A 17,888-nucleotide genomic window follows, 5' to 3' on the forward strand; every position below is an offset into this window, starting at 1 on the left:
CTATCTTAAAACCTTAATCTGTTTTTCAAATGTGTTACTTTATTAAGGAGTAAAATGATTAGCAAAAGATATTACCCCAAGTTTACTTCATTGGTCAAAAATTTATTATTAGGGCTGGCTCTGTGGTGTAGTGGGTAAAGCTGCCTCCTGTAGTGCCGGCATCCCATATGGGTGCTGGTTCTAGTCCAGGCTGCTCCTCTTCCAATCCAGCTCCTTGCTATGGCCTGGGAAAGCAATAGAAGATGGCTCAAGTCCTTGAGGCCCTGCTCCTGTGTGGGAGACCCAGGAGAAGCACCTGGTTCCTGGCTTCCAATTGGTGCAGCTCCAGCCATTGCTGTCATGTGGGGAGTGAACCAGCAGATGGAAGACTTCTCTCTCTCTCTCTCTGTTTCTGCCTCTCTGTAACTCTGCCTTTCAAATAAATAAGTCTTTAAAAATTTATTATGAAAAGTTTATTCCCTTCTGAAAACATGGAAGGTTCACCCCAGTTCTGGTGAGTCTCTCAAGGGTATCTAGGATGTCTGTGGTATCTCCTTTAGGAACTTATGCTGCACCAGCACATTGAAAATCATCTGGGCACCATTAATATTGTCTTCCCTACTCTTTCCCTGTGGTTTTTGCCTTGCATGGATCTCAGTGTTTGCTTCTGCCAGGTTTCTGGGGATACAATTTAGAAAGTATGTGAGTATCTTTACTCGGGTATTTTCAAAGGAATGTATGTTTGTTGTGGTAGGGAAAGAAACAATTCTAGATTATTGAATACAGACTTTCACAGATTATCATGGACCCAATATATTGATCAATATTCTATTCATTCAACAGTTTTAAAACTACATTATTTATAAACAAGCTACTTTATTGTTTTCATAGTTCTTTGGGTCCATCTACAAAGTATCTGTATCTTTTGATAATAGTTGAGATTACTTTTTGCTCCCAATAAATAGAAATGTATGAAATCCATTGTGAAAATTTGTTAAAAATAATTGTTGGCAAGACTCTTCTCTAAATGTTGAACAAGAACAGAAACAATAAAAACAGTAAATCTAATTACTGTACCATCTTTCTTTCTATAAGTACAGATATTGACAGTCTCATTTTTCCCCTTATTTTTTGAGCTTAAAAATAAAGATATGAGCAAGAAGAAGTTAATGCAATGAAAACATCTTAGGAATGTAGCCACAGGAGGAATACATGGAAGTGCTTGCCACCTGCAGAATGCTAGGGAGATTGATCATGCAAGACTCACCTAACAAGGTCTCGGAAGGGTGTTAAGACATCTAAGGTCCTGTCCCTCCCAATGTTTCAGAGTAGTACAGAGATCTAAACAGAGACTGATTTGTTTCAGAGCCTAATAAAAATGGAGTTTAGGACGAGGGCTCAAGCTTGTTCCTGGAAATGCAGCTATGGTATTCAATACCCACATTACAATAATTCCAAGATCAAAGGCAGCTTGATTTTTGGACATTCCCTACCCTTGTGAAATATGCTAAGAGACATACAGTGTGAACCTGTGCATTCACAGATCAGTCTTTCTGGTGTCATCACCATAGCTAGAGTCAGAGGTCTTTCTTTTCTTTCCAAGATACCCACAGATGTCACCTACTATCCTCAGTGCTGGCTGAAGGAGTAACGTCCTTGCCACTGTCCCATTCCATAAGACTCATGCCAAAGTTTCTCCAAGGCCTCCACTTCTCCATGCTGCCAAAGCTGCTCTTCTTTGAACACAGGACTCTACCCATTTCTTTCCTGTGGAGGTGGACACAAAGACTCTGTTGAGTACTATGCTGACCCAGGGTGTTGAGTGTGGGTCCAGCAGCACTGGTGATCAGATTCCAAGTTATGCCCTCAGCTTTGGCGTAATCCCTGGCTTTGGATTTTTTTTACTGACATCAGCTGGAAGAAATAAGCTCCTCATGTGAACAATTAATAGTGTTTAGAGCACAGTGGTCTCAATTCATCCTTGACACTCATTCTCCCTACTGATAAAAACAGCCACAACACAAGCATAGATATAATATTGCCTGCTTATTTAGATGGTTTTCCCCATTCTTGTACACAGCAGTTTTTCTCCTTGGAGTCACAGATATTGGCTGCTTTTCATTTGTATAACTAAATAACTCATTCAAATAGATTCCCAGAACAAAGGAATGCTGTGTCTCAATATTTTTTTTAACCTGTAGTAAACAGAGCATTGCTCTCAGTTTTGAATTCTTTTTCCTTCTAATTCTCTATTCAAGCATCAAAGAAGCTCAAAATGCCTCAGCTTTTTCCTTTCTCCCCCTCAGAATCTCTCTACAGAGAAAAAATTCTCTGGTTTGATTTGAGATTATCCCTGTGAATATGGCCAAGGACAGTTAGCATCCATCTTTGTTTAAATAAAAAATTTTCTGGCTTTACAGAAGCATAATTTATAAAAATCACACATATTAAACGTACACAATGTGATGTTTGGATACATATACATTGTAACATAATTGCTGCAATCAAACTAAGATTCATCACCTCATAGTTACTTTTTAATGTGTGATAAGAATACTTAAGATATAACCTCTTAGCACGTTTCTAGTATAGAATACACTATTACCTCTAGGTAACATGGTGGACATTCTGTTTCCAGAACTTACTCACCAGATGACTTCAAATTTGTGTCCTTTATTAATTTATGTATTTGAAAAGGGAGAGGGAGAGAGAAAGAGAGAGAGAGAGAGAGAGATATGAAAAAGAATACTTCCATCCACTGGTTCATTCCCTGAGTGTCTACAACAGCTGGGGCTGGAACAGGCAAAAGCCAAGTCTCTACCTGAGACATCGCCTGTCTCCCAGGATGTGCATTAACAAGCAGAACCCGCAGCAGAGCTGGTGCTCAATTCCGGGCACTCCATTATAAGATGTGAGTATCCAAAGCAGTGGCTTAACTATTACGTCAGATGACTGCTCCAGATTCTATCATTTACTTAACATTTTTGCATCCCCCCCCCATAGACTCCTGGAAATCACCCTCTGGTCTGATGCAGTATTTATCTGTGTCCGACTTATTTCACATAGCATAATGTTCCCAGGTTCAGTCCTTCTTTAAATGAGTTAATATGAAAATGCTTCAAAAAATTCAAGGAAAAATGGAATTAAGAATATTTATTTTAAAGCAAAAATTTTGAAATTGATGCATTTTTTTCATAGACACGTTTTCCATGAAATGTTTGAATACCCACTATACGTGGAAAGTGCTTAGAACAGAGCATAGTACCAAACAGTGATCAGTTAATTTTAGCCCTTACTATTCTCTTTGCTCATGTAGCTCTCTTTTGGAAATCCCTGGAACATCTTACCACATCCTTGCTATTCTACTCTCTTACATGCATTATGTAAAGGAATAAGATCCAGATATAAGGCCAAGTTACGGAGACTCAAAAATTGGGCTAATTTTAGTGTTCAAAACTTACTATAGTTTTTGTCATGTTCCAGAAACTACTAGAAAGAGATATTCTATCATGAGGTAGCACACACAGTTAGGAAGTTGGCTTGCAGTTTAGATACCAGGATGGGGCTGTCTTTCCAGATCACATGTCTACAGTGCCAAGACATTGCTCTGGGCTATGGGTCAGAACTGAAGCTCTGGACAGCCAACAGGACCCTGAATGCTATGTCACAATTCCACAATACAGATAAAGGGCAGAGGCCCAGTCCTTTGCATCAGATCATCCCTGGAGCAAAACAAAATGTAGCAGAATTCCAAGTCATGCAATCTGGTTCAAATGCCATCTCTGCATCTTACTCGATGTGAACCTTATACAAGGCAGCTTGTTGTAGTTCATCTACGAAGAAAGGATGTTTATAGTAACTTCCTCAGAGGCTTGAGGTAAGCTTACATATGTGTTATGCATAAAACATGGTAGAATAGTGTATCACATATTGGAAATATGAACACTTGTTCATATGTTAACTATTATGGGGTCCAGAGATAGGACCTGGGGCTTGTGAAAGAGTTGTCCAGATCTGTGCTTTAATTATGTGCTTCGTAGCACAGATCATTAATCTACCAAATATTTCACTTATTTGGCACATTTATTTTCTGAATGTAAGCTCTACAAGGACATAATTTTTGATCGATTTTGTTCGGTTTTGGTGCTATTATCATCAGCATGTCTAATTAGTTCTGGTAAATAGTAACTGCTTTGCTCTGGCCTCAGAATCAGCCCTGAAAGCATGTGGATCTGGCTCTAGAGCCCATGAGAGTATTTTAGGCATGGAAAGCCAAGAACTCTGGCAAAAAAAAAATGACCTAAATGAAAGATCTTTGCGAGTGAGATCCCAGTGGAAAGAACGGGTCATCAAAGAAGGAGGTACCTTTCTCTGAAGGGAGGAGAGAACTTCCACTTTGACTATGACCTTGTCTAAACATGATAAGAGTCGGTGAACTCAAAAGGCTTCCATAGCTGTGGCAACTCATGACTGGAGCCTAGGGAGATTACTGATGCCATAAACAAGAGTGTCAATTTAAGAAAACAACAGGAGTCACTGTGCACTTACTCCTCATGTAGGATCTCTGTCCTTAATGTGCTGTACATTGAGATTTAATGCTATAACTAGTACTCAAACAGTATTTTTCACTTGGTGTTTCTATGTGGGTGCAAACTGTTGAAATCTTTACTTAATATATACTAAACTGGTCTTATGTATATAAGAGAAATGAAAATGAATCTCGATATTAATGGAAGGGGAGAAGGAGCGAGAAAGGGGAGGGTTGCGGGTGGGAGGGAAGTTATGGAGGGGGAAGCCATTGTAGTCCATAAGCTGTACTTTGGAAATTTATATTCATTAAATAAAAGTTAAAAAAATAGTAAGTGCTTTGGTTGAATGAATGGTTAAATGAATTAATTAGTGGATGAATTGTGACAGCACTTCTACTTATCCTATAGAGGCACAGCTGTACACCTAACTGGAAGGATCAGAGGTGGGGAGGGAAAGAGAAATGCACTCTCTTGGTAGGAGAGCCTAATGCATCTATTACAGAGATGAAATTTTGCCTTGGGTACAATATTTCCATTCAGCTGTCCTCATCCAGAGTTAGGCTAGTCATAGTCATAACCGAAGATTTTGAGTATCAACTACTTAATCACTAGTGTAATGTGTGTGGAGTATTGAACCTGAAATGTTGAATCTTCAAGTCTAAGCTTGAGAAGCAATGGTGGCTATCACAGGAAACTGCATTCTGAATGGAACAAGCTGTTGAAGAGTCTCCATTATTGCTTCATCTGTTGATGCCAACAGCATCTTCTCCAGAAAATGTGCAATTTCTGCTTTAGTCTACGTCTTATTAGGGCATGGAGGATATCTACTCCATTGTAGAAAATCTACTCCAGCACCTTCTGTAATTGCTATCATATAGGAGGTGGCCACAGTTATTTGATTGACTAAGATGTAAATTATAATGAATAATCCGATTTTGGTGTTACCTTGAAATGAGACAAATGCTTTCACATAGCAGAGTATTAGTGGTAAAAGCACTGGCTTAGAAAGAAGACTTTGGTTTCAGTTGAGCAAATTGTGAGAAGTTGACTAAATTCCTTAATCTCTTCAAAATTTTTATAAATATGTATGAGGTTTAAATAAACCATAAAACTACAGTTCTCAATTTAAGGATGGAAAGCATCACTTATTTTCATTGTTTACATGATTTCCAAGGTAAGTGACCTGAAGTATCCAAAATTACTATTTTTGTTATATAAATGGTAGTTTAAAAAATCCATTAAATACTTTACCCATTTATCTTAAAGTTGTGATTATAATTTGTGTTTTACTTATGGACTGTAAGAGTTATGTAAATTTTACAAGCTGCAAAATGCTGTCTAAATGTAGTCTATTATATTGCATTTAAACTTTATTTATTTCTCCAATTATAAATTAAATTGCAAAAGTTTTGGCTTAATCCCTTTCAAAGTTTTTATTTGTTCTGTTTTTGAAACTGTGACGTTGCTGCATTTAGGTTTTTACAAAATTATTTTTGTCTTTTTTGTACGTATCTTTTTGTAACCCATGACACTTAGGCTGTTATTTATTTATTTTTTTAAAGATTTTATTATTTATTTGAGAGGTAGACTTACAGACTGTGAGAGGGAGAGACAGAGAGAAAAGTCTTCCATCCACTGGTTCACTCCCCAAATGGCCACAATGGCTGGAGCTGGGCCAATCTGGAGCCAGGAGCCAGGACTTTTTCTGGGTCTCCCACTTGGGTGCAAGGGCCCAAGTGCTTGAGCCACCTCCACTGCTTTCCTGGTCCATAGCAGAGAGCTGGGCTGTTATTGTTAAATACATTTTATAGGATACACCTATTCCAAATAAATAACTCAATAGGATGCTCATTTCTGCCCATTTCTTGACCGTTTTGCTTATCTATGTAACAAATGCCTATTCAAAAAACTTAACAACACTGTTTAAAATCTCAGATGACACGATACAAAATTAGTTTGAACTACAGATTTTGAATATTTAATGAAACATTAATGAATAAATCCAACCAACCAAATAAAAAACATCCAATTTATTACTTAGGCAGGTCTGAAACAAACAAACAAGAACCCCCCCTCACTTCAAATTTCTAGTCTTTTCATTTGCACCATTATGGTTAAAAACTTGTCAGTGATTCCATTAGGAACCCCATAGAAAGCTTCTTTCTATTTAGCCAAAAAAAAAAAATTCTGATTTAAGAGTTTTTCTTATGTTACTCTAATAGACCACAAAATTATGTTCCTGAATACATATGACCTAAGGCAATATTGTTAGCATTCCTGTTTTTTTTTTTTTCCTTCAATGGTATGGTAGACAAGTGGCTAGAGGGATTTTTAATAATTTCTGGGGGCCTACTTAATTAGTGGTACTTTTTGCTACAATATTGCTGAACATATGTTAAGTACCATTTTAAAGATTTTAATAACCTGATAAGAATTACTTTTTTGTGTAAATCTTATTCATATAAACTCAAATTGTTATTATTTAAATGCTTACTTTTATTTATTTAAAAGGCAGAGTGACTGAGAGAGAAAGAGACAGATGGTCCAACTGTTGATCCACTCCCATGGTTGCAATTGCTAGGGCTTGGCTAGGCCACGTTGAAGCTAGGAGCCCAAGACTCCATCCAGAAATCCCACATGGGTAGCAGAGACCCCAGTACTTGAGCCATCTCCTGCCACTTCCTAGAGTGTATATTAGCAGGACACTGGAATTGGGAGTAAAGCCAGGGTTTGATCCCAAACACTCTAATATGGAATGTGGGCAACCTAAGTGGCAAGTTAACTGGCTGTGCCAAAGGTCTGCCCTAAAACTCAAATTGTTAATAATATAATGAATTCTACAATAAGGAGAACATTTCTGATTCCAATTCTTGCATAACTATGTGCATATTTCAGTAATGGTAAAGCTAACTCCTGTAGCAAAAAAAATCCTCACACAATAGCAATTTATTTGTTGCTTATGAAATATTCTTGGATGGGAAGAAGTCAGTGGGAAGGCTTTCCTGAATAGAATTGTTTAGAAATCTAGTTTGGAAGACTGTCCTCTCCAACCCATGGCTTCAGAGATGATCACAACTGCCTACATCTCTTATATCTGGAGAGGAAAAAAAAAAACATGGGGAATATGCATGAGAGTTTTGTGGATCAAGCCTGGAAGTAGAACATGTTATCTGGGTTCAGATTTCATTGACTAGAGACTATAACACCAAGGGATTCTGGGAAGTATAGCCAAATTTCCTGCATAGGAAGAAAATGAAAACATAAGTTTTGCAAAACAGTCATAATATGTGCGATTGACTCACATCCTTATAGACAAAATAGTAGGGCTTAATTTAACTCTTAATGTAAACTAAAAGTTTAGCTTATTAAACTATTTTCTGTAGATCATTATTTACCTTGGGTAAATGGATGTCTACTCCAAATTTAGATTAGATTAGATTGGATTAGAGAAAAAGCCTGTTTAAATATCCTATGTATTGGTTTGAAAATATGTTAAAAATTAAGCTTTTCTCTAGAAATGTTGATTTTAAAAGTTAAACTTACCCTGTTTTAAGCATGTCTGTGAAAAACAAGCACCTCAGAATGTGTTTTACCAGGTCTTTCAATGATAATTACTCTCTCATTAACCTCAGTTGCAGGACTCAATGTACACTAGCACATTGTCGCTTTTCATAGTGAACCTGTTATAGATCAAAGTCTTTGTTTTGTGCTGTAGCTTCTTAAATTAAGCAGGATCATGAAGGTCACATGGAATGACATGAGAATCCCTAGTTAATAAAATATGAGACCACTAAGTTAACTATCCCTTTTTGAAAATGCCACCGTTGATTATGACTTTTTCAAGTAGATCTTTTCACGAGTCATGTCTCCAATGACCTTGATAAAGCAAATCCTCATTTTTATCATATGCCATTAGGACCACAATTTGACCTTGGAAATCCTAAAAGCTGCTTCATTTGCTTCCAAGACCTGAGTGTCACCATGACCCATTAGCCTTTTCTGTAACATTAATGAGTAATTATGTGTATCAGGAATATGGAACACCCGGATAAACAGGGGTTTAAGGCCTAGCGAGAGAAAGCTTCTATGAGACCATCACCTTCTCTTACTGCAGTGATAACATAAATTCACAGCAAAGAAAAAACTATGGGCAAGTGTGTTGCCTAATGTTATCAGCCTAACACATGGCTGAAATGTGAATAGAGGTATTGGTGGTGATGACATCTAACTTGCTTGGCAACATTGTTTAAGTCCTATGTCTGTGAATATCCCAAATACCCTGTTATAATTTTGTGTCTTCCAACCCAGCCAAGTATCTACTGACTCTTTGAGAAAAAATGTATATTCATCATAGGAAAGACTTTTTAAAATCCTAAAAGAAATAGGACTTTCTTTTTTTTTAATTTTAAATATTTGAACTTTTATTTAATGAATATAAATTTCCAAAGTACAGCTTATGGATTACAATGGCTTCCCCCCCATAACGTCCCTCCCACCCACAACCCTCCCCTTTCCCACTCCATCTCCCCTTCCATTCACATCAAGATTCATTTTCGTTTCTCTTTATATACAGAAGATCAGTTTAGCATACATTAAGTAAAGATTTCAACAGTTTGCTCCCACACAGAAACATAAAGGGAAAAATACTGTTTGAGTACTAGTTATAGCATTAAATCTCAATGTACAGCACACTAAGGACAAAGATCCTACATGAGGAGTAAGTGCACAGTGACTCCTATTGTTGACTTAACAAATTGACACTCTTGTTTACGGCATCAGTAATCACCCTAGGCTCTTGTCATGAGCTGCCAAGGCTATGGAAGGCCCCTGAGTTCACCGACTCTTACCTTGTTTAGACAAGGTCATAGTCAAAGTGGAAGTTCTCTCCTCCCTTCAGAGAAAGGTACCTCCTTCTTTGATGACCCGTTCTTTCCACTGGGATCTCACTCGCGGAGATCTTTCATTTAGGTTTTTTTTTTTTTCTCAGAGTGTCTTTTTTTTTTTTTTTTTTTAAAGATTTTATTTATTTTATTTGAGAAGTAGAGTTATAACCAGTGCGAGGGAAAGACAGAGAATAAGGTCTTCCTTCTGTTGGTTTACTCCCAAAATGGCCGCAACGGCTGGAGCTGTGCCAATCTGAAGCCAGGAGCCAGGAGCCTCTTCCAAGTCTCCCACATGGATGCAGGGGCCCATGCATTTGGACCTTCTTCTATTGCTTTCCCAGACCATAGCAGAGAGCTGGATTGGAAGTGAAGCAGCCGGGACTAGAACCGGCACCCATATGGGATGCCAGTGCCACAGACGGAGGATTAACCTACTGCACCACAGTGCAGGCCTCAGAAATAGGACTTTCATCCTTTTGAAAGCTCTGAGAGGCTACTTGTGTCTCCTCCAGGCACGTGTATGAGGAGGTACAGGGAGGAGCTCTGCATAGTGTTGATTCCTACTCATCTGATCTCCAGGAACAGCCATGGAGTACAAAAGTGGCCCAATGGCAGAAATATTTGGAACCACAACTAAATTGTTATAGGTGTAGCCTTATTCTTATCTATGTTATCCTTAACACCTATGAATAACAAGATACTAGATGAAGACTTAAGAGAACCCCACACCCTTCTCTCTGTACTGGTCATGCTTCAATCTAATTCTCCAAGTCACCACCTCATATTCCTTGATTTCTTTGTCACTGGATCTCATCAAAACTTATCTTTCCTATGTTCCATAACTTGGTTCCCACGAGAGAACTAATGGTCTAACACTAACAGTCTAACATATTTGCACAATAAATGTTGCCATAGAAGACATGCAGTTTTAGTATCCCAAAGTGACTACACTAGCATAGATCTAGAGAGAATGGATCACTGGTGGTGCAAATAACTGTTAGGAGGAGATAATTTTATGGCTGTGGGATGGGCAGACATCTAACCTGGGTCCCCTTATTATTCTCACCGCTTAACAGTTATGCCTGTGAAATCCCATTGCTTTGAGAATGGACTGTGGCTAGTAACCTGATTCTAACCAAAAGAATATGGCAAAACACATCTAGAATGCTACAGATGTGGTTAGGATATAAACAGCTGTGATTTCCAACTTACCATTGACTTGTTCTGCTGCATTCTTAGTTTGCACATTTTGATAAAGAAAGCTACCATGTGGGGGTGGCTCATGTGGTAAGTAACTGAGAGCAGTCTCTGGACACAGCCCCCAGAGACTGACTGCTGCCAACAAGTCTCTGGGTGAGCTTGGAGGAGAATCATTCTCTATTGAATCTTCATATGAAACCATAGTCCCTAGGCCAGTATCTTGATTGCAGCCTTGTGAGACAGCAGGAAACGGAGGACACATCTGAGACACATCCAGTTTCTGACACACAGAAACGATGAGATAATCAATAGACATTGTTTTATGTGACAGTTTTGACACAGTTTGTTATCTAGCAAATGATAGCTAACACATGCCTTGCACTGTTATCTAGGTGGCTGCCCTACTCTTCTCACTAGAAGTGATCTCATAAAGGCAGGAACTGGATCTTTTTTATTTTCATAGAACTGCTGCTTAACAATAATATTTGTTAGCTGAATGAACAAATATTAATGTATGAGAAACCTCGTTTCCAGTCCTTTGCACTGAAACTCTGAACAAAAATGCACACTTAGAGCCTACTTTTTCTGGGAGGGACAGTGGACTAGAAGGCGCAGAAAGGTTGATAAATCTTATGTTGGTAAAGCTAAAGAGATATGACCATGGGGATTTAAGTGTCTACACCAATCCTATCAATAGTCACTGCCTGATTCCCATAGAAAGTGTTTGCATCTTCATATCACTAGTGAATTTTTGCACACATGAGTATTCTTTGTCTTTTAGTGTATGTGGATTTAACATTCTTTTACAGATCACTACGGCTTAGAAGTGCAGTGTGTAGTTACATATGTACATATATATAAATGGTTTATCTACTTAAATATGTTAACTGTTAATAATTATTCTATAGATGTATTATATGTTGTATCTTAGCAAAAGACAAATCATAATATACTCATTCACAATAAACTTGTAAGTGTAAAATAGGGGTTTATGCTCATAATACTTCATGTTTGTTATTAAGCAGTTAAATTCTAAAGCCAAGCTTGCTGATTTTGATGGAGTTCCAAAATTGGCAAGAATGAATAATAATGACAAAAATCAATTGCCAGGCTGTAGGGCTTTCCAAACAATGGGAGCTCTTGATATTTTGATAAGAGGGTATGCAAGAATGAAGCAAATTCAAACTGATATGTTTGCTCTCAGCATGAAGAATATGAATTAGAAAAATCTGGAGGTGGAGAAATGGCACTTGCTGCCTCTGTCTGAGATTAATGTTTATTTGGCAATAAACCACTTCATTGCAAACCATATGTCTGGAGGAATTTAGAGATTCTTTGATTTTCCATGCAAGGTTTTGATATATGCGCATTGTAAGATTCTGAGGGCTTCTATCATTCAGTAGCATGTCCCAGTTGTTTTGAAATATTTTATAAACAAAGAAAGCAAAATTATATGAATGCATACAAAGAGGTAGTACATAAGAGTAAAGCATCAAATAATTATCCATCAAGAAATTAAAATATTTCCTAAATTAGTTACAAGCTAGAATAGTCTATTATTTTATGTAGATTATTTTAAGTATAATCAATTCACCTAAAGCAAGTATTTGTTTTGAACACAATGGTTTATAAAGACTTTTATCCATGTGTCATAGTCAGGGTAATATTTGTGTAACTATAATTTATTACCTGTATTGATTATTAGCATATTACATGAATATAACATAGTAGGCTTATATCGCTCTTTTTATTATAGATTTAATTTTGATATAGCAAGCTTTGAAAAGAGAAAGGGTTGACAATTATTTTTCTCACTGAAATTAAACATTTTACATTTCTAGTACTTAATATGATGGAAGTTGCACAAAGGTCCCAGATCTTCATTATGCACTGGCAAAGGATATGTAGAGCAGAATAATACATTCTTTGAAAGGATAATTATTTAAATAGAATTAGAGTGGATTTTATTTCTAAACGGAGGATAGTATTAGTTCCTAACTCACGTGGTTACAGTACTAGGTTATAGTTCATCTTAAATAAAAGGATGTCTTTATAAAATTCACTGAACAGTACCAGACATGTTGTAAGGGCTTGCTGCTTTTCAGAGTTCTATTCTAAGGTAGAAAATGCTCATTTTACTCCAGCTTCAGCTAGATATACAAAATCACACTTTTATGACTCTTCTGATCTTCTTCACAGACTCCTGTATAAAGTGTCCTGGGGCTTCTGTAGCAAAGTAACACCAACAGGGTGATCTTAAATATCAGATATCTACTCTCACAGCTCTGGAAATTAGAAGTCCTGGATTAGGGCGTCAGCAGGGCAGTTCTCCCCGAGGTTCTGGGTAGAGTCCGTCCTTATCTCTTCCTTGCTTCTGGCGGTGGCTGTCAATCCTTGGCATTCCTTGGTTGCATTTGTATCACCTAATCTCAGCCTGTGCCATCATGTGATGCTATCCTTGTGTGCTTCTCTACTCTCATAAGGACACCAGTCAAATTGCATTAAGCATGTACCACAGTCTACAATGATCTCATTTTAACTAATCACATCTGCAGATTCCTACTTCCAAAGGAAAAAATACCTCACTGTTTGAGCTATCGGAATGCAAAATTTTATTATATTTTTTGGGGAAACAATTTAATTCATAACAGCCCCATTTGCTGAAAAAAGTTAAAAGTATATATGAAAAATATAGAGTATTGGTCATAATTTAGTAAATGGAGGTCTTGCAATGGGGAAAATCATTCCTGTAGGAAAAAATTGTAGTCCTCAGATATCTTCTTTCTCTTATTCTTTCAAATGAAGTGTTGACTATATGATCACATATGCTCATGAGGGAGGGTGTTCTGTGGGGTGTCTTGGAATCCTCATTCATCTTTGCTGCCTGGAACATACCTTGGACTCAAGTTAGTAAGACAAATGGCTCTCAGGCAATTTGGGGTGTTTTGTGATATATATATATATATATATATATATATACACACACACACACGCATCTATATGTATAGTTGTGCTAATATATATATAATATAATATTCCAATTTCAAATATTTTAAAGTGAACACTTCAGGAGTGGACACTGTGATGCAGTGAGATAAGCTGTTGCTTGGGACCCTGACCTGCATCCCTTATCGACTCGGCTGCCTGGTTCAGTGTCCCCCTGACAATGTACATCCTGGGAGGCAGCAGGTGATGGCTCAAGTACTCAAATCCCTGTCATCCTCATGGTAGACTTGGATGCCATTCTGGCTTGCTGGCCCAGGCTGGCCCAGCCTGGCCCAGCCCTAAAAGTTGTGGACATTTAGAGGGGAACCAAGAGATGGAAGATTTCTGTCTGTCTCTGTTTCTCTGTCACTCTGCCTTTCAAACAAAAATACATGCATAAACATTTTAAAAATTTGGGCACTTCAAGACATTAAGAACACTTGCAGTGTTGTGCAATCTTCACCTTTAAGTGGTTCAGAACTTTTTCACTACTTCAGATGAAAAGCCTACACCCACTAAACCTCACTTCTGTTTCTATTTGTCCCAGTCCCCGGAAGTTACCAATTTGTTTCCTGTCCCAAAGGATTATTCTGAAAATCTCATTTAAACAGAATCATAGAGTATATTACCTTTGGGTTTGTCTTTTTGCATTTAACAGCATTCTTTAAGTTATCCATATATTGGTACTTTACTCCTTTTTATGGCTAGATAATATTCCACTGTGTGGCAATATTCTATTTTATTCATTCATTCATCTGTTGATTTGAGTTGTTTCCATCTTCTGGCTATTATGAATAACTCTATAAATATTCATGCAGAAGTGTCAGTATACACATATGTTTTCATTTCACTTGAGTATCTCTATCAAAGGAATTGATAGATCTAATGGTAATTTTCTGTTTAACTCATTGAAGAATTGCAAAGCTGTTTTCTACAAATTCACTCTCACAGTTTCCACAAAGCAGACATACCATCTAATATTCACATCAGTGATATATGAGGACTCCATTTAATCCACATACTCTCCAATATTTATTTTCCTATAATTATTTTTACTATTTGAGATGGTAGAGAGACAAGGACAGGCAGGGAGGAAGAGAGAGAGAGAGAGAGAGAGAGAGAGAGAGAGAGATCATTCATATATTGATTTACTCCCAACATGCCTGCAACAGGCTGGACTGAAGCCAGGAGCTGAAAACTCAATCCAGTTCTCCCTGTGGGTGGCAGGAACCCAATCTTTGAGCCACCATTGACTGCTTCCTGGTGTCTGCATTAACACGAAGTTGGAATTCATATCTGAGTTAGGTGACTCTGGTCATTACTCTGCACTCTAAAATCCAAACAAACTGCCATCTCTTCCAGTGTAGATTCCTGTGACTCCTCCAATCATCAGTGCTTGTAGTCCATTTCCATCATTACATCTGCTAGTCATGCACTTACAGCTTTTGAAGCCATCTCTGTCCTTTTGAAGACAGTACTGAGCTAAAAGACCAGAGTTCTACTCTTATCTGCAGAATCCTTCTAGTTCCCTCCTGGGGAAGTGTCTGTATCTTCTCACTTATCTGGATGCTTCTTTATTATTTTTTTAAAGATTTATTTATTTATTTGAAAGACAGAGTTACAGAGAGGCAGAGGCAGAGAGAGAAAGAAAAGTCCTCCACCCATTGGTTCACTCCCTGAATGGTAGCAACAGCTGGAGCTGCGCCGATCTGAAGCCAGGAGCCTCTTCCTAGTCTCCTACAGGGGCAAAGGGGACCAAGGACTTGCACTATCTTCTACTGTTTTCCAAGGCCATAGCGGAGAGCTGGATTGGAAGTGGAGTAGCCAGGACTTGAACTGGTGCCCATATAGGATACTGGCACTGCAGGTGGCAGCTTTACCTGCTATGCTACAGCACAAGCCCCCTATCTGGATGTTTCTAAAGCTTTGTTTTATGTTGGAACATTATCATTTCCTTCTACATTGTTCTTCCTACTCTATCACTTGAGATGCAGAATGGAATATGTGAAGAGTTTTTTTTTTTTTTAAATGTTTATAAAATGGAATGGTTTATTGACAGAAATAAATCTGCAAAGAGAAGGAATTCTAGGACATATTTATGACTGTTAGAGTCTTTTGGGAAACTGCACATATATGGTGTTGAAGTTTTAATTTTTTGAAAGTTTTCTGTTAAACATAATTTAGAAATTATGACCTTTTAAATTCTAACAAATTATCTATGCTATATAAACAATAAATATGTAAGGTTTAGTAATTGACAAACTCACTTGTCAATATTCTTTTATGTTGTATGTATATGTTCATTTGTCCCCACTAAAACCCAATGTTATGGGCCAGGATTTGTGGTGTAGCAGGTAAAGCTGTCACCTGTGACATCAGCTTCCCATATGGATGCCCATTCAAGTCTCCACTGCTCCACTTCTAATCCAGCTTCCTGCTAACGCACATGGGAAAACAGCAGAAGATGGTTCAAGTACTTGGGGCCTTGCAACCCATGTGGGAAACCTGGATGAAGCTCATGGCTCCTGGCTTCAGCCTGGCCAAATCTTGGCTGTTGTGGCCATTTCAGGATGGAAGTTCTCTCACTCTGTTTCTCCCCCTCTCTCTGTAACTTTGCCTTTCAAATAAGTAAATAAATTTAAAAAATGTTGCCTTTATTGAAGAAAGAGTCATTGAACTCTGAAGAAATTCTAAATGACTGATCCAATATATAACATGAACTGTGGTGGATAAAAAGCATATATGTATTACAGAAAGGGCCTTATAATAAATAAATAAAGTTAATTATTCATCAGGATTGATAAGTAACATTGAGCTCTTCCTCTGACACTTTCTTATTAGGACTTATCCTTAATAAGGAATAACCCCTTATTCAGCCATATTTTATGATTTTCTTATTTGAATCCTAAGAATACTTGTATAATTAGATATATAATTGTTAAGATTTCTAAGTTCTTATGAGTACCAGAACTTCCTGTCACAAATTATTGTATTTGGAGTTACTAAATTAATGACATAAAAGCTATCAGGTTTTCATTTATTTATGATACTTATTACCCCATGATTTTCATTCTGGGTTCAAGGCATAAGCACTATGATACCTTAACATATATATATGTGTGTGTGTGTGTGTGTGTGTGTGTGTATGTATGTATATATATGTATATATATGTGTGTGTATGTATGTATATATGTATATGTATATATATGTGTATGTATATATATGTATATATGTATATGTATACATATATATGTATATATATATGTATATAAAATGAATGGTAGGGGAATATTCTCATGGAAAAAAAGGGAAGAGTGAGTAGCCTCTGCAAATGACTGTTGCCTTAATTTGGTGATTCTTCTGTACAGAGATTTTCTTTTTTTGTAACTGCTTGACATTTTGTACAACTATTTAACATCTGTCCATAAGGACTGAAAACCCTTGGTTTATCATTAAAGATCAAATATATACATGACCTACATTTCTACTTTGGGAAAGCTGGAAAGCATCCCAGGATTATTACTGGAAAGCTATGCTTAATAGATAAGAAATGCAGGCAGCAAGTAGGCTGCAACAGTGTCTAGTCCAAGAGAGTAATGATTATCATCAATATTAACTTCAGTAGCTATAGCTCCAAATTTTTCTACTTAATTGGGAAATCTAATCCATTTGGTTGTTACCTCCTCATTAAATCTACATCTAAGGGTGATCTTAAACTGGAAGCATCACTGAAGAACATTGCAATTTAAAATATTATTTTATTTATTTAATTTTTTGAGAAAAAGAGAGAGATAATCTATCTACCAGTCTACTAATCAGATTTCCACAACAGCCTGCTCAGCCAGGAGCTTGGAACTCAATCCAATTCTTCCACATGGGTGTCAGGGACCCAACTCTTGACTCAACACCTGCTTCGTACCAGGGTGTCCATTAGCAGGAAGTGGAATTAGGAACAGAGCAAAGACTTGAATCCTAGAACTCTCATATGGGATGAGGGCATCCCCAGCAATATCTTACTGCTGCACCATCTGGAGAGAACACTGCGTTTTTGATGGAAAGGAAGTTTTGTTTCTTTCTATCGATTTCTAAGCACATACTTTGTGGTTAGCCCATGTTTGTGGATTAAGTGAATGACCAAATAATATGTAACTTCAAAGTGAAGAGGTGAGTTTAAATAATTACATAGATATCTCAATAAAACATCATATGAATGCCTCAATTATTACCCAGAAATTATCCCGTTTCCAAATCACTTACCTCTGTTACATCTTCACTTGATATTCTTCTATCTGTGAAGACAGGAAGAAGTAT

General features: G+C 37.3%; 1 long non-coding RNA gene across 1 annotated transcript in view; it reads right to left on the reverse strand.

Annotated features, from left to right (window-relative positions):
- Window positions 1-976: 976 nt before the first annotated feature.
- LOC127487606 (uncharacterized) overlaps window positions 977-17,888 on the reverse strand; it is a 78,020-nt gene continuing 61,108 nt past the window's right edge. Inside the window, exon 6 of the long non-coding RNA XR_011386869.1 lies at window positions 977-1,746. This is a non-coding gene — a long non-coding RNA (uncharacterized lncRNA). The remainder of the gene's footprint in view (window positions 1,747-17,888) is intronic.

The sequence above is a fragment of the Oryctolagus cuniculus genome, chromosome 2, assembly GCF_964237555.1.
Source record: "Oryctolagus cuniculus chromosome 2, mOryCun1.1, whole genome shotgun sequence".
In the NCBI taxonomy this organism is placed as follows: Eukaryota; Metazoa; Chordata; class Mammalia; order Lagomorpha; family Leporidae; genus Oryctolagus; species Oryctolagus cuniculus.